The sequence below is a fragment of the Giraffa tippelskirchi genome, chromosome 2, assembly GCF_054371585.1.
Source record: "Giraffa tippelskirchi isolate mGirTip1 chromosome 2, T2T-mGirTip1v1.2.pri, whole genome shotgun sequence".
NCBI classification, from domain to species: Eukaryota; Metazoa; Chordata; class Mammalia; order Artiodactyla; family Giraffidae; genus Giraffa; species Giraffa tippelskirchi.
In genome coordinates this window covers 96,783,343-96,810,883 of record NC_137276.1, presented here as the reverse complement: position 1 = coordinate 96,810,883, position 27,541 = coordinate 96,783,343, and the positions used below count along the sequence as shown (strand labels likewise).

The window sequence follows — 27,541 nt, the reverse complement described above, 5'->3', positions numbered from 1 at the left end:
TACCTTTCACCTGTAAGCTCCTCGTAAGGATTTTATCTAAATCTTCTCATTGACATGGCATAGTCTAGTGGCTTTGGAATCAGATAGCATAGGCTCCACGATTTATTTGTTGTGTGAACCATTTGCTTTTATTGGGAAAATGGATCATGCCATTCCCCAGCAATCTTCAAAAGCCACCATTGTATCCAGAGAATAATAGCTATTTTTTTTACTGAGTTCCCATAAATTCTAAGACTGGAATTCATATGTTTTGACAAAGACTGACTAGTTTTAAATACAGCTGTTTTCTGTTTCTCTTGGACACAGCCAGGTCATAGACAGTTAGATGTGGTATATGACTAAGTTCTAGAATTGCATTTGAATGGAAGTGATGTACATCTTATTCCAGCTGGACTATTATATTGTCTGTATTCTTTCTTCTACAAATATAATGCAGGCAAGCATTGGTGTCCTTGGAAGCCATGTATTGAGGACAGTAGAATCACAAGGTGGAAGCAACCTGGGTCCTTACATCATCCCGTGGAGGGAAGCCACTGGTCAATCAGGAATAGCCTTTATATATTTTTCCCTTAGCAAAAAAGAATGTCTAACATGTTTGAAACGTTATTCTTTTTGGCTTGATTACTACAGCAACCAGAATTTCCTTAACTAATACTGATGTCTTTGACAAGGACTTGGTGAACTGGCAAAGAGGCCCTCTGAGGAGATAATTGCGTGCAGAGTTTGGCAGAAATTTCTATCAGAAGATAGGAGAGAAGGGCTAGAAGAAGAGCAGAAGTTCTCTTCTGGATACTCAGATCCCTCCCCAGGCCAACTCCACCCCTTTGGAGAGAGATGATGCTTTGGAGTGAGGAGTAGGATTCTCCACACTCCAATGAGAACAGGGAGTCTTAGCTCCTGGAGACCCTTAGGGTTTTTGTGATGCTGATCTGAGGATAGTGTGCAGGTGAGTAACAGCCATGCCTAAAGGCATTTGTGCCCTCAAACTTTTCTCTGTCACATGCTGGAAATCTCCACTGTTAGAGTACTTTCTTTGGGCTTTAGCATTGATTCCAGAATAGTCCATTAAATTATGTATATAAATGATCAAGCATCATAATTAATAAACCCACAGCATAGTTTAAATAGGTGTTAGTGGTAAAGAATCCACCTGCCAGTGCAGGAGATGCAAGAGACATAGGTTTGATGCCTGGGTTGGGAAGATCCCATGGAGGAAATGGCAATCCACTCCAGTATTCTTGCCTGGAAAATCCCATGGACAGAGAAGCCTAGTGAGCTACAGTCCTTGAGGTCGCAAAGAGTCAGACACAACTTAGTGACAAAACGACAACAACAAGGGTTAAGTACCCTGTGTCCTGCCCTGTAGCACCATGACTGTGTCTCCCCAGCTGGAGTGGATGAATGTTCTCAAGAGCAAGAACTATGTCTTAGTCACTGTTGAATCCCTAGCACCTGGCCCAGGGTCTAGCAAACCAAAGTGTGTTATGTATTGGAAACTTATTCAGCTGGGGGAGGTTTGTGTTCCACATAAAGAAGAGATCAGGGCAGTCTTCACTCCAAAAGACAGAATCCGAGCTGGGGCCCTAACAAAGGCAGGAGAGGAGGGAAGAGGAATTCCAAGCAGAAGGAACCATGTGAGCAGGGTTTTGGACTGGTTCTGGAACAGCCTTTACAGGGCAGCAGATTGAACTAGAAGTCCCTTGTATCTTGGGTGATAAAAGCAGGAGACCTTTCCATACTGACACTGGGAGAAGCTGGTGGGGACAGGATCCTGCACTCTGGCCTCCAGAAATGCCCCGTCACCTCTGGAACAGTCTGGGTGCTGTCCTCAGGCATAGGGTACCATCAGTAATGTTGATGGCCAGGGGATGAAATAAATAAATAAAGCTCTATTAATATCAGCTCCATTAGAAACACAGGAAATAAATTAATGTTTGCCAAATGGGGAAAGAAAAAATCAATAGGGAAAGAAATATTATTTTTAATCTTCTGAGAAGTTTTTTTTTTTATAAACAACAGAAAGAAAAAAAAAAAAACATGAAAAAGGATCTGCCATCATCCTTTTAACCTTTATTTATTATCACTCATTCTACATCATCCCGAACTGCATGATAATTTAAAATTTCATTTTAATTTCAATGTATCATATAATTCAACCTAGCCTTTTACAGCATTTTTTTTTTTTTACTAAAAACTTAAAAAATGTCTCAAAAGGAAATACAGCCAGGGAGAGGGAGGGTAAGAAGTCCCGTAACCTTCTAGAGTAGTCATTTAATTTCTGAGATTAAAAGGTCTGTGCAAAAATATAACACTAAAAGCAACAAACATGACCAGTGCGAATGTTCCTTAATGGCATGCCAAATCGTGTGGAGTGGCTGCGCCTTGGATGTTCTCTGTGTCCATCTGTGCTTTCACCTGATTTCAAATTATTTTAAACTCTGGTCATTTTGGTTGTTTTTGGAGAATATTTCTTCATTTGTTTCTACCATGTTTGGTCTGTACTGAGACGGTAGCTCCTCCTTTCTTCTATTTGTCCTGTAGCTCCTACCTGAGAGGTTTCTGGAGTTTCAGAAAACACTTCTATCAATAGCTAGTATTTATTAAGCACAGAGTATGCTACTTAATAAGTAGCCAAGTGTTGAAAGTGCATTTTATTCCTTACTTCTCAGTGTCCTAGGAGATAGGGGTTATTATCCATATTTGATAAACAAGAAAATTGAAGCTCAGAGAGGTTAAGTAAATGATCAGAAGTCACAGAGATAGAGAGGGCTAGACAGCAAGCCTAACAGCTGACCAAAGCCTTGATTTTAGAATCACTGAAGGGGGCTGACTAGTCCCCCTTCAGAGTTCAGAGAAACCAGAGCCGTCCCAGGCCTCCTTCTTTCCCAGGTCCCAATCAGGCTCCTGCATCAGAGACAACCCTCTACCATGGCTCTGTTGGGAAATCTCTTTCTAAGCAAATAACTTAGACTGAGAGGGAGTGTGCTGTCTGTGACTCCTGGTTATGGAGTTAGACTGAACCTATGATATGGTCAGTAAGTCCTTCACTTTGCCCTATATCCTGCCTCCTGTCCACTGTCCTGGCCATGGCTCTGATCTTGTTTTCCCATCAGCTGAGGACAAATCTGAGTTGGCTTGTGGTTGCTAATGCCAACAGAGGCTGCTGCCAGGTTGAGCAAGACTATGTATTGTGTTCTTTCATTCATTTATCCTTTCAGGCACTGTGCTAGTCAGGATAGGTCAGGTTATGCTGCAATAACTAACCAACCACTCCCCAAAGCTCAGGGGTTCGAAACAGAGCACATTTCTTTTTTCCTGCTGTGTGTCCACTGGGAGTTGTTGCAGGGCTTGTGCTCAGGTTGCATCCTGGCCTGGACTTCTCTGACCTCTGCAGTAGGGGGACTTGAGCACCACAAATCATGCACCGACTCTTCAAGGTTCTAATTGGAAGTGATATATGTCACTTCTACTTAAATCTCATTGACTGAAGCAAGTCACATGCCAAACGTGTCTGGAAGGTCATGATCTGGGGCATTTGTGAATAGTCTTGCTGACAGAATGCAGTGAGGGAAGGGAGGATTGCTGTGGACAAAGAGGAAGAAGCCAAATACATGTTTTGAATTTTATTTTGTTTTTTATTTTATGTATTTATTTTTATTAAAGTATAATTGACTTCTGCATTGGCAAGCAGGTTCTTTACCACTGCCACCTGTGGAAGTTTCAGGTATACAACATAGTAATTCAATAGTATAGTATATACAGTCTATGGTATAATCTATTTTTATAGATTACATTCCATGCAAACCTATAAAATATTGACCATATTCCCTGTTCCCTGTTCTGTATATTACATACTTGTAACTTACTTTATTCTTGGTGGTTTGTGTCTCAATCACCTTCACCTATCTGGTTCCTCCCCCATCCTTCTCCCACTGGTAACCTCTAGTTTGTCCTCCATATCTGTGGGTCTGTTTCTGTTTTGTTATAATCGATCATTTGTTCTACTATTTACATTCCACATATAAGTGAAAACATATAATATTTGTCTTTATCTTTTATTTCATGTGTCATTATATCCCCCAGTGTAATGGAAAACCACTGGAGGATTTATAAACAAAAAAGTGACGTGGTTTAATTTATATATTTTTAAAGTTTTTATTTATTTATTTATTTTTGACTATGCTTGGTCTTCGCTGCTGTGCACGGGCTTTTCTTCTAGTTACAAACAGCAGGGGCTTCTCTCTAGTTTCAGTGCATGGGCTTCTCATTGTGGCAGCTTCTCTTGTTGTGGAGCAGGAGTTATAGAACATGTGGGCTTCAATAGTTGCAGCACATGGGCTCAGTAATCATGGCTTGCAAGCTCTAGAGCACAGTTGCAATAGTTGTGGTACAGGGACTTAGTTGCTCCGTGGCATGTGAAATCTTCCCAGACTAGGGATTGAACCCATGTCCCATGCATTGGCAGGTGTATTCTTAACCACTGGACCACCAGGGAAGCCCCTGATTTGCAATTCTTAAAAGATAGTTTGGCTGCTCAGATGGCAGACTGTCGTGGGTGAAAATTAAGCAGGAGTGACAGTCCAGGGTCTGCTTCCCTTACCCTGAGAGCCCAGAGGCAAGTGGGGGAAATTAGACCTTTCTGCCCCTCAGAGCTACTCTTCCAGGCCTTCACTGGACCATCCACGTAGGTGAGGCCTGGGTTGCAGAAGTCCTCCCTAAGGGATGCAAGTCTTCCTCGTGCAGCACGTCTCAGAATTTGCAGGAGAAGAACGGCACTCACACTCCAGGTCTCTTCCCCTAATTCCAGAATGTGAAAAACATGGCTGCAAGAAGTGAACCCAGACCCGTGGAATGTGTTTACAGCGCTGAGAGCCATTCCTACATTCGATTGCCATAATTTTTCTCCCTAATCATGCCTGAAAAGTAAATTCCTTGCTTAAAAATGATTATTTTAAAAAGCCCTGAACATTAATTTGCTTAATGCTCCCCTGTCGCAGATGGTGTGTTTTGCCTGATGCTTTGGCACAAGAGATGGGCAGAAGATGCCTCATATATTTGTGTCAAGCTTCATTGACAATGACGTTTGTCAGAGGCTACTTAAATGACAGCTAAAAAACACCTGATTGTTTACCTAGAATTCCCTGTTATGGCCAAGCAGCTCACGCCTCTATCTGGCATCAGTGATTTGTCTGTTTCAGCTGAAATGGGCAGGAAACAAACCTGGAAGGAAGTAGATATCCAAATTACTTCTCTGACCAACATTTCACAATGAGAACAGACCTGTTTGCTGAAAGTTTCTGTGTGGCCAGTTCACTTGGGGGCATTTGTTTCCTGTTTCCATTCTTTCTTCTGTCTAGACACAGGCACTTGGGCTTAGTTCAACCCAGGGAAGGGGCCTAATTCAGGCATTGCAGATGAGTTTCAACTAGAGAGGATTCGTTTCTATTATGTTTGTATTTCCCCCAAATTGGAGTTCAGCTCTCAAGACCAAAAAAGAGAAATAGAGAAATTTAAATATTTGCACAAAACTCAAGCTGACACTTTCCTAGATTTAAACCTGAATTATTATGGAAACAAGAACAATGCATTAAAATAATACAGAATAAGAAAGGTAGAAAAATGTATAGCCTTGCCACTCTCAGAAGCATAATGTCATGAAGCAAAACTTATTTTATTTTTAAACTTGATATTTTTGAATGGGTAATATTTTCACTTTTTTTTTTTTTTTTTTTTTGCCACACTCTGTGGTATATGGGATCTTAGCTTCCCAATCAGGGATCGAACCAACCCCCCCTACGGTGACAGTACAGAGTCTTAACCACTGGACCACAAGGGAAGTCTCTTTACATGTTTTAAAAATAAATAATATATGTATGCATTCGAAGCAATAACAATTTCAGAAGCTATTTTTTTATTTTACTTTGGAATAATTTCTAGAAGAGTTGCAAAAAGAGTACAGTTTGTATATAGTGTTCACTGAGCTTCCCCTAATGTTAACATTTTCTATAATCCTAGTATATATGTTGAAACTAAGAAATGAACAGTGGTACAATGGTACTAACTAAATACAGACTTCATTCAAATTTAATCAGTTTTTTCACAAATTTCCTTTCATCTATTGTCAGAATCTAAGCCAGAATATGACACAGCATTTAATTTTCATGTCTCTTTAATTTCCTCTGACCTGTGCTATTTTCTCAGTATTTCTTTGTTTGCCATGACCTTGCCAGTTTTGAAGAATACAGTTGGATATTTTGTAGACTGTCTCAGTTGGGGTCTGTCTGATGATTTCTTGTGATCAGACTGGGGTTATGGGCTTGGGGGAAGAATTCCCAGGGAGGAAGTGCCATTCTTTTTGCATCAGATCAGGGGCACATAACTTATTAACATTCATCACCTGGTTATGGAGTGCCTGTTGACTTTCAGGTTTCTCCTCTGTAAACCTGCTGTGTTTTTCTTTCCATACTCCATCCTTTGGGTGAAGGTCATTGAGTCTAGCCCAAACTCTATGGGAGGGGACACGTATTATTTGAAATTCTTTTGTAAGGAAATTTGTCCCTTATCCCTCCGTTTATTTTAATTATTCAATCATTTGTTTATAGCAATATGGACTCATTGATGTTTATTTTAGTCTTTGGGTTACAATCCAATACTAATGTAATTAATTTTGTTGCTCAACAAAGCAACAAGTAAAGCTTGTAGTTCCAGTTTGGCCCTTTGGAGCTATCTACTTGGCTTCTTAATTTCTTTTGACATGACTGTATCTTTTGCTTTTTTTCTGCCATGCCTAGTAGGGGACAGAACTAGGAAATGCATGTGTGCATACTAATCTATATATATATATACAAATCTCTCTCTCTTAAAATAAGAGTTCATACTGATAATCTCTAACCCAACACCACAGGATCTATTCTTGTTTCCCTTCTTGCTTATTTGTAGCTGCTTTTTCTGACAGAAAACTGGCTTCTATTACCTACACTGTATTTATTTATTTGTTTAATACTAGCATACGTGTACTTCCATGATTGCTAACCCATACACCTATAAGAAATAAATTTATCAGCTAGAGTACAGTCTTTATATTCGATGAATTTTGTCCCATGCATTAGTATCCAGTCCAGACACCATTTGCTGAAACTAGTCAGCTCCTTTTGATTCTACCCTCTTCAATGAGCTTCTGTCAAACACAGGTCATACAGTTAGATTCACTAGCCTCAGTCTGCATTCTGCTCTGGATCACCCAACATCCCAGTTTATTGTTTTTCATTAGAATATAGTGAAGTTCACACTTTGTGGTATATAGTTCTAGAGTTTTGACAGATGCGTCCATCACCCCCACAGAGTTGGGTGCCCTTGTGTAACCCTTTGTAGTCAACCCTACCCCCTCCCCCAATCTAAGGCAACTACTGCTTTGTTTTCCATCCATATAGTCTTACAGTCTTCAGATCAGTTCAGTTCAGTCGCTCAGCTGAGAGACCCCATGAACCACAATCTTTGCGACCCCATGAACCACAGCATGCCAGGCTTCCCTGTCTATCACCAACTCCTGGAGTCCACCCAAACCCATGTCCATTGAGTCGGTGATGCCATCCGACCACCTCATCCTCTGTCATCCCCTTATCTCCTGCCCTCAATCTTTCCCAGCATCAGGGTCTTTCCAAGTGAGTCAGCTCTTTGCATCAGGTGGCCAAAGTATTGGAGTTTCTGCTTCAACATCAGTCCTTCCAATGAACACCCAGGACTGATCTCCTTTAGGATGGACTGGTTGGATCTCCTTGCAGTCCAAGGGACTCTCAAGAGTCTTCTCCAACACCACAGTTCAAAAGCATCATTTCTTCAGTGCTCAGCTTTCTTTATAGTCCAACTGACACATCCATTCATGACTACTGGAAAAACCATAGCCTTGAGTAGACAGACCTTTGTTGGCAAAGTAATGTCTCTGCTTTTTAATATGCTGTCTAGGTTGGTCATAACTTTCCTTCCAAGGAGCAAGCGTCTTTTAATTTCATGGCTGCAATCACCATTTGCAGAGATTTTGGAGCCCAGAAAAATAAAGTTAGCCATTGTTTCCACTGTTTCCCCATCTATTTGCCATGAAGTGATGGGACTGGATACCATGATCTTAGTTTTCTGAATGTTGAACTTTAAGCCAACTTTTTCACTCTCCTCTTTCACTTTCATCAAGAGGCTCTTTAGTTCTTCTTCACTTTCTGCCGTAAGGGTGGTGTCATCTGCATTTCTGAGGTTATTTCTCCCAGCAATCTTGATTCCAACTTGTGCTTCATCCAGCCCAGCGTTTCTCATGATGTACTCTGTATATAAGTTAAATAAGCAGGGTGACAATATACAGCCTAGACGTACTCCTTAAAGATACTTAAAATTTTTTTTTTTGCATTTTGGAAGCTTTTATTGTTTGATTTTTTAAAAATTGAAATATAGTTTATTTACAACATTTCAGGTATACATCAAAGTTATAATTCACATATATGTATATATGAATATAGATATAGATATACATATTCTTTTTCAAATTCTTTTCCCTTATAGGTTATTGCAAGATATTGAATATATTTCCCTGTGCCACTAATACATTACTATTACATTTAGTAGTGTGTATCTATTAATCCCAAACTCTTAATTTATCTTTCCCTCTTCTTCTTTCCCCTTTGTTATCCATGAATTTGTTTTCTATGTCTGTGAGTCTATTTCTATTTTGTAAAGAAGTTCATTTGTATCATTTTTTAGATTCCATGTATAAATGACATCAGTCTTTCTCTGTCTGACCTATTTCACTTAGTATAGTAATCTCTAGGTCCATCCATGTTGCTGCAAATGGCATTATTTTATTCTTCTTTATGGCTGAGTAATATTTCACATCTTCTTAATCTGTTCATCTATCTGTGAACATTTGCTTCCATGTCTTTACTATTGTAATAATATTGCCGTTAATACTGGGGCCTTGTTTTTTCTCCACTTCATTTGAAAATTCAGGTAGTTCCTTGTTGTGTGGATTCAGATATACCACAGACCATATCCTCTCAGTATTGCACGCATGAGTAGGCATCCCACCCGTAAAAGGAAAACAGAGCACTGTGTGGGCTGTGGAGTTAGACTGCTTGGGCACACACTCAGCTCCAGTACTTACTAATTGTAGAACTGTGATCAAGTTACTAAAAACTTCAATGGCTTAATTGCCTTTTTTCTAAAATGAAGACTATAGTAGTGGTCTCCAAATTTGAGGACTACTATGACTACTATTAGTAGTCTTCAAATGGTAGTCTTCTTTCCAAATTTGTTGTAAGTAAAAAATGAGCTCATATGTGTAAAAAAATGGAACCTAGAATATAGTAAGCCTTCCAAAGAAGTTAGTTGCTGTCATTATTATTACTATTTATTATTATTATTACTATTTCTAATCTATAACTGGGTATCCTCATTAAAAATGAAGAAAACTCTTCTCATTAAAGTATACTTTATCTCCTAAATTACAAACAGAAAATCAGAGGGTTGGGAATGGAGACTTTATTTTCTTTCCTGATAGTTGCTACTTCTCTTTTCTTTAAAGTTTAACTTTGCTCACTATACAGGTAAAACACACTTACCCTTATTCACTTAATAATCATTTATGCATGACTTTAGTACCATAATGGGGGCCATGCCTCTCTTTACTTGTTCCTGTATAATTAGCTTCTCTAATGGTTTGTAGCATATGGTATAGCTGCTCAATATGTAACTGGAAAGTGGTTGGGTGACACCTGACTGATTTGGTGGTCCATGTTAACACAAAGATGAATGAAGTCTGGTGCTTCAGCTAAGTGAGGGAGATAGGACCCATGCCTTGCACAGGCAGACCTGGCTGACTCTACCTGGGTCACCTGGGGAATGGTCTCAGAGGAGGATTAGAAAATCTAATGAAAAAGGGAACCTTCCTACACTGTTGGTGGGAATTTAAATTGGGGCAGCCACTATGGAGAACAGTATGGAGTTTCCTTAAAAAACTAAGAATAGAGTTGCCATATGATCCAGCAATCTTACTCCTGGGCATATATCCAGAAAAGATGAAAACTAATTTGAAAAAATACATGCAACCCAGTGTTCATTGCAACACTATTTGTAACAGCCAAGACATGGAAACAACCTAGATATTCATTGACAGATAGAAGATTTGGTACATATATACAACAGATTATTACTCAGCAATAAAAAGAACAAAATAATACCATTTGCAGCAATATGGATGGACCTAGAGATTATCATACTAAGTGAAATAGGTCAGACAAAGACAAACATCATATATCACTTATATGTAGAATCTAAAAAATGATACAAATAAACTCTTTTATGAAACAGGCATAGATTCACTGACATAGAAAACAAACTTATGGTTACCAAAGGGGAAGGGAGAAGAGAGATAAATTAAGAGTCTGGGATTAACAGATACACAGTTAGAAATATAAATAGGAATTACTATATAGCACAGGGAACTCTCTTCAATATCTAACACAACCTATAATGGAAAAGAATCTGAAAAAAAAGAATCACTTTATATCTATCTCTATAAACGATCAATTTATATATATATATATATGAACTGAATCACTTTGATGTACACCTAAACTAACACACCAATGGTGAGTAGATACAGGTGGGGGCACCTTGCAACAGCAGGAGACCAACTGGAAACTCTCTGGAGAGAGGGTCATGATCTGAACTGGAATCGTGGAAGGGAGAGAGGGAGAGATTTTTAATGGAGGATTTGACAGGACTTTGAGATCAGTTTTATACAGAAGCCTGAGGACAGAAAATAGTAGAGAAAGTGACAGCCAGTGTGCCTTCTTGGATGGTGGGATTATTCCTGAACTCTCCCGGGAGGGAGGGGTGAAAGAATGAGTTCAGGTACACAGACTGTTCATACAAATGTGCACATGTGCCTACACACCATCTCCCTGATAACAACTATTAACATTAAAACAGGAAACACAGAATCCAACTGACACAGGGGGTTGTTTGGGTGATTAAAATGAACACAGAAGAAGGATGCATCTTCCCTAGGAAGTTCAGATTACAATTAGGGTCAGGAAAGGAACTATGTGAAAAGTCACAGGGTTGTGGGAGGACCTAGACCTGCTTTGTCTTCAGTCACCTCTGACTAGTATGACATTTTCCCTGCAATGATGACCTTCAATAAATCAAGTGACGTCTATGTGTCTACGTATCTATGGATATAACCCCACTACCTGTTGGCTACAGGAGAAACCCTCAGAGTTCCCATCATTCCTTGGGTGAAGACATTTTCACAGTGGCAGCTGGTCCAGATTACAGGTGCAGCCAGAGGCCTTGGAGCAGGAGGAAACTGAATGGCCCCCATGAGAATGGAGGTCCTGTGACCTTCCCCTTGTTAATGGAGCTCTGATCAATGGAGCAAACTAGCCACACCTGACACAAGATACTTACTACTCTAGTCACTGCCTGTTTTTCTGGAATAATGTGCCCTGTGATGTATGTTGAAATGAAACGCCAAATTTAGAGGAAGGGCCATATGTTTCTGAAAAGGCAACTCAGAACACAGAGGTTAAGAGAAAGTGGAGTTTGTCCTGATACCTTTTCTGAGGGACATGGGGTGGCATTGAACCATGTTGGGTGCCTCTCTTGCTTGTCACTGCACATGTGCATCACAGGGGCAGGTGGCAACAGGGCAGCACATAGAACTGCTGTGACTATAATAGGACAGCTTTACGACAAGCAAGGAGGCACTTCTATTACCCAGAGTCTCTTGCTCCAAGCGGCAGATGAGAGAAATCCTCTAATCTCACTTGGTTTTAATCCTGGATTAAGGCAGATCTGTTAATAAAACACCAGTAAAATCAAGACTAGTTTGCAATTATCTTCAACTTCAATTACATACACTTTATGATTTTAAACACACATACAGTTGAAGTATGTTTTAAATTCCCTGCACCCTTGAAGAGACAGTTCAGGAAAATTAAAGAGTTCCACCGATAAAGCATTGGCTAGAAAACACAAGGAAGAGATGGGAAGAGAGAAGAAAATGGTTGGATTCAGATAATATTCTCAATTTTTATCTAACAGCCTAATCCAAATCAGAAGGATGGCCACAGCGGGACTGACGTGGAGGGTAACGGTGAGCTGCTGGGATGCGTGCTGTGTGTGCTGAGGCCAGATTCCACCCCCACCAGCAGGAGAACTGCTTTGGCTCTGCAGACAGGTGTTTCCCAGGCCAGCAGGGACGATGAGCTGTCCCAACCTATCAGCTGTGCACACAGGACTCAACCAGAGATAGCATCATACACCCCACAAGTCTGTGCAACCCTGAAGGGGACAGCCCCTATTACATTGTGCCAAGCCTGGGTCTCTAAAAGAGTCTGAGTCTCCAGGGCAGGTTCACGTTGCTGCCTCTTTTCTCATTTCTAGAGTCAGGGCTGCTTGTGGTACCCAGATAGTGCTGCTTGAGGTAGAAGACAGCCCCACTCCTCTGAACTCCTGGGAAGGAGCTTGGTTCACACGCTCCTGGAGAATGAATCACTTTCTGAACACGCTTTCTGTGTAATGTGTCCTCATCTGTTTCAGTCTTAGTTATGCACTGCAACTCCTTTTCTGGGAAACACGTGGACCATCTCGTCCCTGAAGACTGATTGGGGAGGTGGGAGGATGTGCAGAAATAACCATCACAGCTGTCTGCAGGTGGGGTCCAACTCACATATAGGTTTGCAGCTCAGCACTGAGTTAGCTTATACAACATTGTGGGGAGAAGAGTGCCCTTCACATCAGTCGGATTCCTGAGATATGCAAACTTTGAGAGCTGTGGTAACTCTGTGCTGTGTTCCACCTGGTGACAATCCTCAGGACAGCAGGTGCAGCTGCGCCCGTTAGGCAAGGTGGGCACACACCCTGCTCTGAGGCCAGCTAGCACTGCCTTTGTTGTCCTGCTTGTGCTGCTGTCCATCTTACAATAAAGAAAAAATGGACTCTTATTTGCTCCTATGTCTCTCTCTGGGGAAATGAGGGCCCCCGAGGGCTGTATGTTTGGCTAGCATGCCTCACTCATGTTTGGCACTTGCCTGGCCCCTGTGGCTATCTGTTTTTATAATCCCTGGGCATGAGTATGGTTGAGACCCTGAGCTCTTTGGGAATTAACCATACTATGGTGGGATATTCTAGGACAGCATGTATTTCTCCCTGCAAATTGCCAAGTCTTGGTCACAAGTCATCACTTCCTTTCATCTCTTCATTTCCATCATCAGCTCTAGCAGTTTGGCTGTCTTCTTAGAGCCACTTTCATAAGAAACAAAATGTATAATCAGTTACTTCCTTGGTGGTCCAGTGGCTAAGACTTCACCTTCCAATGCAGGGGGTATGGGTTCAATCCCTGGTCAGGCAGCTAAGATTCCATACGCCTCGCAGCCAAAAAACCAAAACATAAAACAGAAGCAGTGTGGTAACAAATTCAATAAAGTCTCTTGGTCCAAATTTTTAAAAAAGTATTTTTTAAAAGTAAGGAATCACTTATTGTGGGTTATCATGTCCTAAATTTGAATTAGAGACCAGTTGAGGACTGTGGGTAGGTGGGTGTGGGCAGTAGCTGAGTGATCTTGGGGTCAGTGACCGGTCAAGGCCAACTTCGTACAGAACAGCATCCACTGTTGTAGACAGTAGTTCAGATCTGAATAAACACCATGGATTTGGGAGCAGGCCAGCTTGGCTCATTCATGAATGTCAAATCCACAGATCTTAATGTGATTGTGGAGAATAATTTCCTGGAATTCAGCTATAGCTTTAGGAGGTTTCAGTTCAATTCAGTTGCTCAGTCATGTCCAACTCTTTGTGACCCCATGGACTGTAGCATGCCAGGCTTCCCTGTCCATCACCAACTCCCAGAGCTTGCTCAAACTCATGTCCATCAAGTCAGTGATACCATCCAAGCATCTCATTCTCTGTCGTCCCCTTCTCCTCCTGCCTTCAATCTTTTTCAGCATCAGTCTTTTCCAATGAATCAGTTCTTCACATCAGGCAGCCAAAGTATTGGAGCTTTAGGTTTGAAACCTTAAAGTTATATACAACATCTTACGTGAAGAAGAAGAAGTTTGTTTGTTTGTTGAGAAGACATTTGATAACTTTCTTTAGATTCTTAAAATTGTCTATGTTTCAAAACAGTCAATGATTGTTTGTAAACTTTACATATTTTCTCCCCATCTTATTCCAAAAAACTTAAGATTATTTACAAAGATGTCCCTAACATAAAAGTTATAATAAATTAGGACCAAACATTTAACAAGAGGGCTGGGGGAATTCCCTGGTGGCCCTCACGATAAAGTGAGGGCTGATAGAGCTGATCTGACTGGTTGGCCCAAGATCCCTTCTTTCTGAGTCTGTCTGGACCACTCATTATTCATGGTTATTGGGTGCTTCTAGGCTGTTGCCTCTCAACAGGGCCTCAGAGGAGAAATTGATACGGGGCTCCTGCGCACAATACTCTTTCTGTGTCTGCCATTTCTTAATTATAGGAAATAGGCTTCATTCAGCCTCTATGACCTTCCCTGAGTTCCAATGGGCAGGTTCAAATAGTTGCTAACTAAGGAAAGAAGAGGATATGGAGACAAGAGAAGAATAGTCAAAAGAAACAATAGTGCAGCCTTGGGATAGGGTCCTGGTTCCCCCTCAAGGGATTTACATAACAATTTCTTTGAACTGTTTTGCAGATACTGAAACCCCCCACCAGCTGGGAGAAATTATTGGTACACTGCTCACAAGCACATAGACCTCAGACTGGTTGAAACCAGAACGTTGATGATGCTGACGCCCATTCACCTCATCACTAACCAATCAGAAGAATGCCCATGGGCCGATCACGCCTTCTTTGAATCATTACTATAAAACTCCTCACTACCACTCCAGTTTGGGACACACAGTTTTGAGTGCATTAGCTGGCTGCAGCCTTCTTTGTCTGGCAAAGCAATAAAGTTATTCTTTTCTACTTCACTCTAAACTCCATCTCTGAGATTTAATTTGGTATTGGGGTGCAGAGGCCAGATTTGGCTTCAAAATGGCTTTGGGAAGGCCCCGAGTCCCTAAGTATGGCAAAGAGAAGAGACTAGGTGAGGATTCTTTCTCTGAAGCACATCTAGAAAACTGTAGGTATGGGTATGTCAGGGGAAGCACCTGACTGAAACCACCAACCTTGGCCAGGCATACACTTCGGCTCTCCGCCAGGGCACCCCTTCCCAATAGTCTCTTCCTTTGTCAGCTCATGTGTCTCCTCGGACACTTCTTTTCTGAGTGTTAGACAAAAGCCTACTTTTGGGCCCTGGAGGGGGTCCCCCTTCCTGCAACAGGTATGTTTGTGTATGCATATCTTATAAGCAGGTGTGTGACCGTGGAATGTGTGTGAATTTGAAAAAAAAAAAAGTGAGTGTGTATGGCAATGTGCTACAAGTGAGTGTATATGGCAATGTGCTCAAAACTAGCACATATATGAACTTCATTATGTATTTGCGTGTGAGTTTGAGAACAATGCATACAGATGTGTCACAGTCCAGAAATACACAGAACAGGGAGGCTGGAGAAAAGCGTGGCCAAGGGGAAACATAATAGGTTCAGAGAGGAGGGAAGAACTTTCTGGGAAGACTGGAGTGTAATTTTAAAGTATGGATGAGCATGAGCACTATTTCAAGATATATTCAGTGCTCTAGATATATCTGTGAGGGCTCTGAGTCATCGATTTCCAGGTATGGCTAATATGACTGTAGTTTGTTGCCTACATTAATAACAGAAGGAAACATTACATTACAGTTTCAGCTGGTGAAGTGAAGATGTAAGTTTTCCTCTTATAATTTATGACTCCCCAGAATTATATTCACAGCCCCCATGAAAGTATCTTTTGACCCTGTGTTAAGAACCTCTGATTGAGAGGATCATGAACAACATTTTAAAGGGAAATGTAGAGTGGAGCAGAGTGGAACAGAATAGAATGAAAGATATCAGGGAATATTTCACATAGAAAGAAATATTATATGGAATATTGAATAAAATGACTGTGTGTGTGTGCTGGATCATGATATGAAAGTAGGCCAAATAGAAAAACATTGAGCCAAGGAATATGTTTTACGTTTTAGATAAATGCCAAGGAAGGATTTCAAGTGCAGGAATCACCAGACTAAGGTTCAGTTACAGAAACCTTTCTCCAAAAGCTGTGAAAAGGATTGAGCAGAGGGGAGTGAGGTGGGGAGAGAACAGTGGTTCACAGGTCGCTATGGAATCTGAACAGGAGGAAAGAATCTAGGTGATGGTGAAAATGGAAGGAGGGGCAGATTCCAGACCTGTTAAAGAGGTAGAACCCAGGGCCTTGGTAATCCTTTGAATTTGAGAGATACTGCAGAAGAAGGAATCTTTGTTCACCCTTGATGTTCCAACTTAGGCCCCTAGATGGGTGGGCATGCCCATCTAAGATAGAGCTCATAAGAGCAGGGCCAGTTCTGAGGGAACTGAGTCTGACTTTGTAAACAATGATTTTTGTTTTTTTCTGATGCTCCAAACTGGGATGTCACTCGGTCTTTCTCTAGGTCTCAATATCGTAATTTCTGAAATGTGGCATTTTATCTGAAAACAGACTTTTTTGGAGGCTTATGTGTGTAAAGATCCTATCTCATGAAGATATTTACATGATTACATTAAGTGAGATTATGCATGTGAAAAGGAATTTATAAACTGAATCCTAGGAACTTTCTACAAATAGTAGTTACCTAGTGCATAAGTATAGTCTTTTTTTGTTTGCAAGGGATAAAAGCCAGTCTAAACACAATTGGGTGCAAATGAAACATATCAGCTCTTTCAAGTAGAAAGTGTAGACATAGGTTAGCTTCAAGTACAGCTGGATCCAGAGGTTCCTGATTTTGCTCCACTCTCAGCTGAGCTCTGCTCTCCTCTGTGTGGTGCTTCTATTCTCAGTGAGGCTTTCCAACCTCATGGGGTCAACTTGGTTGCAGCATTCCAGCCTGCCAGTATCCCAGGTTCCAGTTCTGGAAAAAAGGAAGAAGAGTCCCTTTTTTTATCCTTCCTGCATATATATTATTCTGATTATATAAGTTTAGATCACTTGCCTCCTTCCTGGCCAATCAAAGTGACTGGGGAAAATAACTGGCTATTTTTCTTAGGCTTGGAGATAGAATGGATCACATGCAGATCACTGGCCTGAGAGAGGAGAGGCAGATCCCTGAATGAACACTGGGGGGCTCTTGCTAAAAGAAGGTAGAATGGGTCCTGGGAGGCAAACATCAAAAGTTGGATATCCACAGCAGAGAGGATAGTATTGTTAGTGTAGACCTGTGTATGGAGAAGGCATTGAGTACACTTTTAGTTAGCTAGACACCGAGATCCACAGTGGAAAGCACAAATACTTGCAGAGCTCTTAAGATGCAGGCTGCTATGATTGACTAAGGTGACAATTCAAAAGCTTTAATGACTGAAAGCCCTTTTCAAGGAGGGAAGTCAGGCTTCAGCAGATGGAAGTGGATTATTAGATTGAGAGATTACCTGACTTCTGCATGTAGCAGACAAGAATCTGGAGTGGGGTGTCTTCCACAGAAGGGAGAAATAGCACATTCCTCCTCCCCTGAGCTGAGCCTCCATATTGGGAGCCTGTTCTGGCTGAGGTTTCTCTGGGCCAGGGGCCTGGAGACAGGCAGTGTGTACTTTAAGAGGTAAATTGTGGTTAGCACTTTAGCTCTGGTTCAGTTGACTATAAATAGGTTTTTACAGGTACACATAAAGTACTCCAGTTGCCCACACACCCCTATAAGTGGATTTGCACATGTGTGCATGTGTATGCAGACACACACACACACACATACACGAACACACACACCTCAAAAAGCAATTTCCCCCCCCCCCAGAGCATCAAGAAAGTTCCCCTTTCCACTTAAATGCTTTTCCAAATAGTCTTATTTTATTTTATTTTTTTTATTTATTTCTCTGCCATATCCTTTTCAATCTGGAAAGTGACTTGGCCTCTTTTCCCCCATCTATTTTCTGCCTTCCCGCTATTCAGTTTAGGCATGAAACACAGAACTAGATTGAAAGCATTCAATGGCTATTCAATCGGAGAAGAAAAGAGCCCCTTGGAGCTTTATTAGATATGAAGATCCACAATAAAAATCAATTTCTGCCTCTTTATGCAGTTTAAATGACAAAGCACCCACCCATTCTGCAGCCATTGTGCCGGGGAAATGTAATTCAGTCCCCGAGCTGGGCCCAGAGCACGGCGGACTCCCTGACCTGCACTGACAGATTCCAATATGATACAGACCTTCGGAGATAATGACAGCCACTTCATCTCACTGCAAGAAAAAAGTTATCTGATATCTTTGAGGGTTAAAAGGCTATGTGGGCAGCATTTTCAATAACCCACTAAATCAGCATCTTAAAAAATACCTAAAGCTTTGTTCCTTAAAAAAAATTTGCCCCTTACTCCTAACTCCATTTCTGAGCCCCAGCTGACAGTGTTACAAGTGTCTCCTGCCAAGCCTTGTTTGGCACAGAAGGGACCCTCCTAGATAATTAGTCCAAAGGGAAACAAGGTGGGAAAAAAAAGGTCTATTCTTCTAAGGAATACAGAACTTCAGGTTTCCAATCCCGACAAAATAAATGAGATGAAACCAGTTTAAAAAATACACACACACATATAAAAAACTAATTCCAAACTTGTTCTAATCTGTTTAAACTGTTACTATAAAAAGTTTTCTTTGCTAGAAGTGAACACAGTCCCTTTAATAGAAAGAAGTTTGTGCTTGAAGAAAGTTTCTGACGGAGTCATTGCTAAGGGAGCCACAGGAAACTTTGCAGTTGGTCATTAATTTCCATGGGTAGAAACTTATCCTAATAGAAGGGAAAAAAGTTAAGGAAAGAGATGTATGCCTTCTTTCATTTAAGATGGTTTACTCTCAGGGAAAATGTTTAATGGGAAAACGTTATAGTCCCATGTTGTCCCATTATAGTCCCATAGTCCCGTGTTCTGAACCTGTAAAGGAACACATCTCTATTCATTTCTTTCTTTTATTATGACTGGGGGGGGGGCAGGAAGATAAGGCAATGGTAGAAAAATAAACTATATCTGTTCTTGGGTTCCTTGGAAGGACTCAGAGAATGAAAGGGCTACAGGATGATTAAGAAAGGACCGTGGGAAGGGCTCTGGCTCTAAATTGAGAAAAGCACAGCATGTTATAAAACCACCTGATGACTGTCTGTAAGTTATACGAGGAATTAGAAAGAGGCAGGACAATGAAGCATGCTGGGGTTGCAGTGGAAAAGTTAAGAGTGGGGTTTCTGGGTCCTCAGAGCCCTGTGTGACTTTAGGAAAACTCATTGCCTGGGCCCAAGGTTCCTAGTCAATAAAGTCTGAAGCCTCTGGTTAATGAATCTTAAAGTCCTTTGTGTTGTCCCCACAATCTACGATTTTATCTCCAAATTACTAAGTTATTTACTGTAAAGTTATTATCCTTCAGTTTTAGATTTTAAAAATGCTTTGCACCCAATTGTTTGCACTCAGTTGTTCTAATAAAACATGCTTTAAAAAGTCAAGTGGAAAATCTCAATTTAGCTCCATATCTGGGAAAACAGGGTACCCCTGTTCAGGGCTGGCATGGCCAATAGCTTTCATCCTGTATGCCAGCTCTGACTGACAGGCAGTGGCTATTTGCAGCAGTGTGGTCTCATAGAAATGGGAGAGAAAAATGTGAGCCATACGTGCTTTTGAAAAATTTGTGGTAAAAAACACTAACATAAAATTTACTGTCTTCATCATTTTAAGTGTACAGTAAGCTATATGCACCTTCTTATACAGCAGATCTCCAGAATTTTTCATCTTGAAAAACTAAAATCTATACTTATTAATGCCCCTTCCCCCCTTCCAGTCTTTAGCACATTCTTTTCTACTGTCGGTTTCTATGATTTTGACTTTTAGACACTTCCTATGAGTAGACTCATACAGCGTTTGTCCTTTGGTGACCAGTTTATTTAACTTTGAATAATATCCTTGAGGTTTATGCATGTGGTAGCTCATGATAAGACTTTCTTCCTTTTTAAAGGATGTGTAATATTTCATTTTATGTACAGACCACTTTTTTTTAATCCATTCATCCATTGCTGGACATTTAGGTTCTTCCACATCATGGCTATTGTGAGTAATGCTGTGATGGACATGAGTATGCAAATACATCTCCAAGATCCTGCTTTCAGTTCTTTTGGATATATACCCAGCAGTAGGATTGTTGGATCACAAGATAATTCTACTTTCAGCTTTCTAAGAAACTTCCATATTGTTTTCCAAGTGACTGTACCATTTTACACTCCCACTCACAGTGCAAAAAGGTTCCAATTTCTCCACATCATTTTCAATATTTGCTATTTTATAATTTTCTTGGACAGTAGCCATCCTAACAAGTGTGAGGAGGTATCTCATTGTGGGTTTTATTTGCATTTCTCTGATGATTAGGGAAGGTGAGCATCTCTTCATCTGTTTGTGAACCATTTGCATATCCTTTTCACAGAAAAAGTCTATTCAAATCTTTTCTCCATTTCTTAATTGGATTGTTTGTTTTGTGGTTGTTGAATTCTTTATATATTCTAGATATTAACCCTTTATCAGATATATGATTTGCTTATTTTTCTCTCATTCCATAGGTTGCCTTTTCACTCTGTTTCTTCCTTTGCTGTGTAGAAATTTTTGAGCTCGATGTGGTTGCATTTGCCTATTTTTGCATCTGTTGCTTGCATTTTTGGTGTCATATCCAAGAAATCATTGGTAGGTCCAATGTCATTAAGGTTTCTTCCTGTGTTTTCTTCTAGGGGTTTTATAGTTTCAGGTCTTTTGTTTAGGTCTTTAATCCATATTGAATTAATTTTTGGATGTGGTATAAAGTAATGGTCCTACTTCATTCTTTTTTTTTTAATGTGGATATCCAGTTTTCCCAGCACCACTTGTTGAAGAAACAGACCTTTTCCCTTTGTATAACTTTGGAAGCCTTCTCAAAGATCGTTTTTGACCATATACATGAGGATTTAGTTTCATATGCAATTTTAAATTTTCTAAAAGTCATATTTTTAAAGGAAGCCAGAAAGAAACTGGTACAATTATGTCTATTATATCTATATATAAATTGTGCCATGTGCTCAATCATGTCTGACTCCTTGTGACCCCATGGACTATAGCCTGCCAGGCTCCTCTGTCCATGGAATTTTCCAGGCAAGAATACTGGAATGTGTTACCGTTTCTTCTTCCTGACTCAGGGATCGAAACTGAGTCTCCTGTATTGCAGGCAAATTCTTTACCCACTGAGCCATCAGGTTAACTCCATATATATTAAATGCATATAATTTAACTCAATATATCTGGAATTGTTAAGATATAAAATTAATTGGTGCAGCCACTAAGAAAAAGAGGAGGTTCCTCAACAAACTAAAAATAGAATTACCATATGATTCAGCAATCCCATTCCTAGGGATATAGCCAGACAAAACTATAATTCAAAAAGATACATATACCCTCTATGTTCAAGGGAACACTATTCACAATAGCCAAGAGATGGAAACAATTTAATGTCCATTGACAGATAAATGGATTAAGAAGACTTGGTATATATAAATATATGGAATACTACTCAGCCATAAAGGACAGTGAAATTATGCCATTTTAAACAACATGGGTGGACCTAGAGATTATCACACTAAGTGAAGTAAGTCAGAAAGAGAAAGACAAATCCCATATGACATCACTTGTATGCGGAAGCTGACACAAAATATGACATAAACGAACTTATCTAGGAAACAGAAACAGATTCACAGTCGTAGAGAACATACTAGTGGTTGCCAAGGTGGAGGTAGGGAAGGGGAGGGGTGGACTGGGAGTTTGGGATTACCAGGTGCAAGCTATCATGTACAGGACGAATAAACAACAGGGTCTAACGGTGTAGCACAGGGAACTATATTCAATATCCTGTGATAAACCATAATGGAAAAAAATATGAAAAAGAATGTATATTTATATGGACTCTGCCCTTCCACTTCAGGGGCCTGGGTTCGATCCCTGATTGGGGAACTAAGATCCCCCATGCCATGCAGTGTGGCCCCCATCCCATAAAAAAAAGAATAAAATTCATATTCCCAGGTCCACTTTACTAGAGATAATGAATGATGTTTGTCTTCAAGTTCAAGGAAGCTGAGAGAAGGAGACTTGAAGGGTAGCCAGGATAATTTAGTAGGATAAGCCTTTTTAGGATTTTATAGTGTTAGTGAGTTATTTCTTAGGGGCTCAGTTCATATTGGGAATCACAGTATAAAGACTAGAGCTACTGTGGTATTGATTCTTAATTTACAGAGTGGTTATTTGCTAGGGAAGTGATCTTTAGAGTCTCTGAGTAATGACACACACAGTTTGCTCTTGATAGAATATTACTGGGGTTGGTATTCTGAAACTTCATGACTCTTGCTTCATGGTGTGGCCCTTAAGGAAACTACTTGACCCTGTAGTCTCCTGGGTGGCCTGGGTCACTAGTCCAGATGTCCCTTCCTCACAATAACTTCCCCTCTAGGGATCTTGCTGTCTTTTTCTGTCCTTAGACTTTGACCAGAATCACCACCATCCATTCCAGTCTGCTTTAGAAGAGAAACTGACTTCCCAGACAGCCCTTGGTTAGTGTAGGTTTGTGTGGTCCTTCTTCAGAGCTCTGGATATCAAGGGGTGGGATAGACTTTGCTAAACCAGGTAGAGAAAGAAAGATATTCTTAGATTTTTTCTCCCAAAATAAGGAGTCAAGGGACTTACAGAACAAAGGGAATCTTCTCTAAGATAATTTGTCCCTCTGCAAAATGTGAAATCAACTGCTACAGTGGTTTCCCACAGCAAAATAAAATTGACAGCAAATTCGCCATCCTCTGATCATGGGGATACATGCATGCGTGCCTCTTGAATCTGGGCTCACCCATGTCTGCTTTGACCTACAGAATATGGTGAAAGTGATGAAACTCCAGTATCAGTCCCAGCTTTTAAGAGGACTGTCAGTTTCTGCTTCCTTATTTTTGTACCCTGAGCCACAAAGAAAGAAGCTCAGCTAGCCCAAGGCCACCACATTGTAAGGAAGCCCAAGCTAGCCATGTGGGAAGGCCTTGTGAAAACAGAGAAGCTGACCCACAGTCAGTCCTCAGTTGCTTCACCCCTGTGCCATTTGAGACTTCCAGCTGGGGACCCAGAAATCATGAAGCAGAGATAAGCTATCCATCCTTTATATCCTGTTCAAATTTCTTACACACAGAATCATAGGATGTAACAATATGCAACTGTTTTTTTAAGGCCTTACATTTCCAGTAGTTTGCTATGCAGCAATATTTGCTGATAGAACTTTACTAGGTTGCTGGATTTTCCTGTTGCCAGAGTCTCACACTTTCAGAGAAAAGCTAGAGTCTACCTTAAAAAGAAATCCCCTTCAAATGATGTCTGTAGTTTAGTTAACATTGTTATACCAATGTGAATTCCTAGTTTGGATAACTGTGCAATGGTTACATAAATTATAGACATTAGGCTGAGTACAGGATATAATTGAACACTCTGAGCTGTTTTTTGTAACTTCTTTTTACATCTAAAATGATTTCAGAACAAAAAAGAAGTCTTTTTCTCTATGCCTCATTCTTCTTTGTCTCTTTTGCAGAATGCAATCTTTCTCATGGAAAATTGTCAGAGGCAGTTGTGTGCCTGTCTGTTTGACCAAACAACCTATTTAAATCTCCCAGAAATCTTAGAGTGGCCTTGTCATCATATAAGAAATGCAGATCAGCATATTTCTACCTGGGCCCTATCCATCTCAGAATTCTGTACTCAGATGTTGCAGAGAACTTCTGCAACTTCTCTACAAGGCTTATAGTGGCCCTATCTAAAGGGATAGCAAACAGAGATGACAGCAAAAACTAAAGTAACTGGGGGTCACTTGGAGACTTGGGTTCGATCCCTGGGCTGGGAAGATACCCTGGAGAAGGGAACCGCCACCACTCCAGTATTCTGGCCTGGAGAATCCCATGGACTGTATGGTCCATGGGCTCACAAAGAGTTTGATATCACTGAGCAACTTTCACTTTCACTTTACCCTGTAAAGAGCTTCCCAGGTGGTGCTAGTGGTAAAGAAACCACTCACCAATGCAAAAGACATAAGAGATGCAGGTTTGATCTCTGGGTTGAGAAGATCCCCTGCAGGAAGGCATGGCAACCCACTCAGGTATTCATGCTTGGAGAATCCCATGGACAGAGGAGCCTGGCAGGCTATGGTCCATAGGGTCACAAAGAGTCAGACACAGCTAAAGCAATTTAGCATGCATGTGTGTAACCTGTAAAAGTAGTAAGGAGAACCATAAAACCCACTCCCATCGTCTATGCCATTATGACTGCAGAATGTCTTGTGACTGCTTGCATCAACACTTAAGAGAACAACCAACCCAGAGTTTCACCCTCTTCTGATATCCCAACCTAAGAATTTCTCAGCTCAACCCATAAGCAATAAAAATTTTGCACCCAGTCTTCCTAATAAGATACTATTTCAGGATTGCTTGTGTGGTGATATTCTCCTTTGCAGCAGGAAGTCAGTAATTCTCTTTTACCAGGTTTCTTTCTCAAGGGTGAAGGAGGTTCAAACTGAAGTATCACCGTAGAGAGGAATTTTAAGGTAGGTTGTAGAGAACAATTTTTCTCGTAACAAGAATAGATTAAAATTTTGAAGTCAGGAAAAAGGCTAGGTGTCATTCACTCATTACATTTTTATGTAATAGTGCCAAGAGCTGAGGATACTGAAGATAAAAAGACATCTCTCTTTGTGACATAGGAGACAAATGTGTCAACAATCAGGGACAAACAGCAATGACTGCAAGGACAGAAGAAGGCGCAGAGGCCCTGGGAGGATGGAGGTTGGGGAGCCCTGCTTTGCCCAGTGCCATGTTAGTGCCATTCCCTTGCCTTCACTTAACCTGGATTCTGTTCTTCCAACATGCCAAGCTCAGGCTCCACCTTTGGGCCTTTGAATGGATGTTCTCTTGGATTGTAACATTCTCCTCCCAGGTATTCATGCACTTTGCTTTCTCATTTGCTTGAGGTTTCTGCTCAAATATCACCCTGGTTAAAATTTTAATTTCCCTAAAACTCCATCCCCTTTTTCTTTAGACTTTAAGTTTTACTTTGCTTGTATTTCTTATCGATATTTTCTATAGTTGAATAGAAGCTTAATTTATCTAATTTGACCACAGTTGCACCCACCTTGGTTCTACTAAGTGCTCAATTAACATTTGTTGAATGAATGGATGAAAGAATGATATCAAGAGGCCTTTCCTGACCTCTGTTTCTTCCTATCACACTTATTCTACTTAATTGTTCAACGTAACTCTTGTCACCACTTGACAAACTCTTGTGTGTGCTCAGTCCCTCAGTTGTGTCTGACTCTTTGCAACCCCACAGACTGTAACCCACCAGCCTCCTCTGTCCGTAGAATTTTCCAGACAAGAATACTGGAGTGGGTTGCCATTTCCTCCTGGGATTGTCCTGACCCAGGGATCAAACCTGCGTCTTCTGCATTGGCAGGCAAATTCCTTACCACTGTGCCAGCTGGGAAGTCCTGACAATCTCTATATTTATCTGTTTGTTCTTGTTCACTATCTGTCTCCCCTCTCCACAAGGACATGAATTTTGTTTTATTCATTGCTATATAACCCCTGTGCCCAGAATAATGCCTGAAAAGAGGTTAATATCTATCGATTTTTTGAAGAGTGAATAAATAAATAAATGGATGAATACATGAACAAATAAATACAGAACATTTGGTGATTATTTCCACCCATCTAGGGTACAACTCTCGTTCTAGAGTTGTGAAAACCAAGCTTCACTGAACTGTGCCTCTCTGGGGATATTTTTTTTTTAAAGCCAAGCTAGTAAAAGTCAACAGGAGAAAGAACCAGGAGCGACCTGGTAGAGAAGACCCCAGCCCAACTTAGCCAGAGCCTCACTCATAGCCCTGCTAGACCCTGAAGCTGGCAGGACATGGGTAGGCAGGGGATGAAATGCCTCTTTTCTTTCTGCATGAAAAGCTGCTTCACCGACTGGGATTTCTTTTCCTAAGTAAATAAAACCTCCCATTTCTCTGTTGTGCCAGTATCTTTGATCTTGCTCTATCCCCGACAGAGATGGGAAAGGGTACAGAAGAGAAGGAAAGAAGAAGCTATTGTTTATTTCCAGCACCTCAGGCCTCATCAGAATATTGAAACTATCTGGACTACAAAAAATTTGCATAAACTCCCTCACCAGTTCCTCATGCCCTCTTCCTCCCTTTAATTCTGGCCTTTAGAATCTTTGCAGCATTTTTAATTACAATCAAAAAAGGGCATGTACAATAGTTAAGTAATATAAAATAACAATACTTAAAATTACAGTTGAGCCCCAAACGATTGACAGTTTATTCTGTGCCTTAAAATAAAATAGCTTTCATCTTTTCCCCCTTACAACAGCCTCCTCCGCCTAGATAATGCATTTCGTTAGATTTATTTGCTCAGCCCCGAAAACTTGACACTAAGGGGATTATTTAGTTTTAGATTTGCTGTAGTCCATAGTAATAGCCAACAGGGAAAGGAATGAAGCAGCAAATATTAGCAGGGCGATGGGAGGGGAGGGGGCTGGCGAGGGGGCAGTGCAGTCCGCAGCTAAGCAAAACTGCTTGCATAAACACCATTAAGAAGATTTAGACATCGCTTTCCTTATCATCAGCACTCCTGGAAGAAATAAAAAAAAAAGAAAGAAAGAAAAAAAAAGAAAGAAAGAAAAAAGGGGAAAGGGACAGGCCTTGACTTGCTGTGTATGCGTTTCCATTAAAGGTTCAATAGGAAATAAAACCAGCTGAGAGTCCAAAAGCAATGATGCTACAGACCTATCCTTGCTACCTCATCATGGTCCAAAAGAGACATTTGTTCCACATGTTACTGGAGGGAGCAGCGGGATAGAGAACAGAACACCCCACGTCGCCCCATCTGTTGCTGCTCCCTGGGTCAACACTCTGCCCCCACTGATCACACCCCTTTCTCTCTTTCACACTCCCTCTACACACACACATCCCCTGGGTAAAATATTCCTGATTTTCCAGGCTCTACCCACACCACAAATATTCAGGGTCCTAGGATAAGAACTGGTGGGAAATATGAGGACACTGTAATGACAACGAAGAAGGGCTAGCCCTATATATGGCTGCAGAACTGAAAAGCTTATGTGAGCAAGGGTGGGATGAGAAGGGGCTACACAGGAAGGGGAGGGACAGAGGAGCTTGTGGTCACATCTCCAGCGGGAAAGCAGGGGAAAAGGTCTCAGCAGGTGGAAGTGGCTTTGAAGAAGTACTGGAATTCAACGGACTGTTCCCAGGGAGTGTCTATCAGTTTGTCTGTCTGATAATTTCTCTGTGCTCCGAGGGCAATGGAAACATTGCTACTAGGCACAGCAGGGCTTGTAGAATACCAAGAA

At 40.8% G+C, this 27,541-nt stretch overlaps 1 long non-coding RNA gene across 1 annotated transcript in view; it reads left to right on the top strand.

The window, feature by feature from the left end:
* The window catches only part of LOC145538143 (uncharacterized), a 108,587-nt gene extending 93,590 nt beyond the window's left edge, over nucleotides 1-14,997 (top strand). Inside the window, exon 3 of the long non-coding RNA XR_014076670.1 lies at nucleotides 14,718-14,997. This is a non-coding gene — a long non-coding RNA (uncharacterized LOC145538143). The remainder of the gene's footprint in view (nucleotides 1-14,717) is intronic.
* Nucleotides 14,998-27,541: the final 12,544 nt, after the last annotated feature.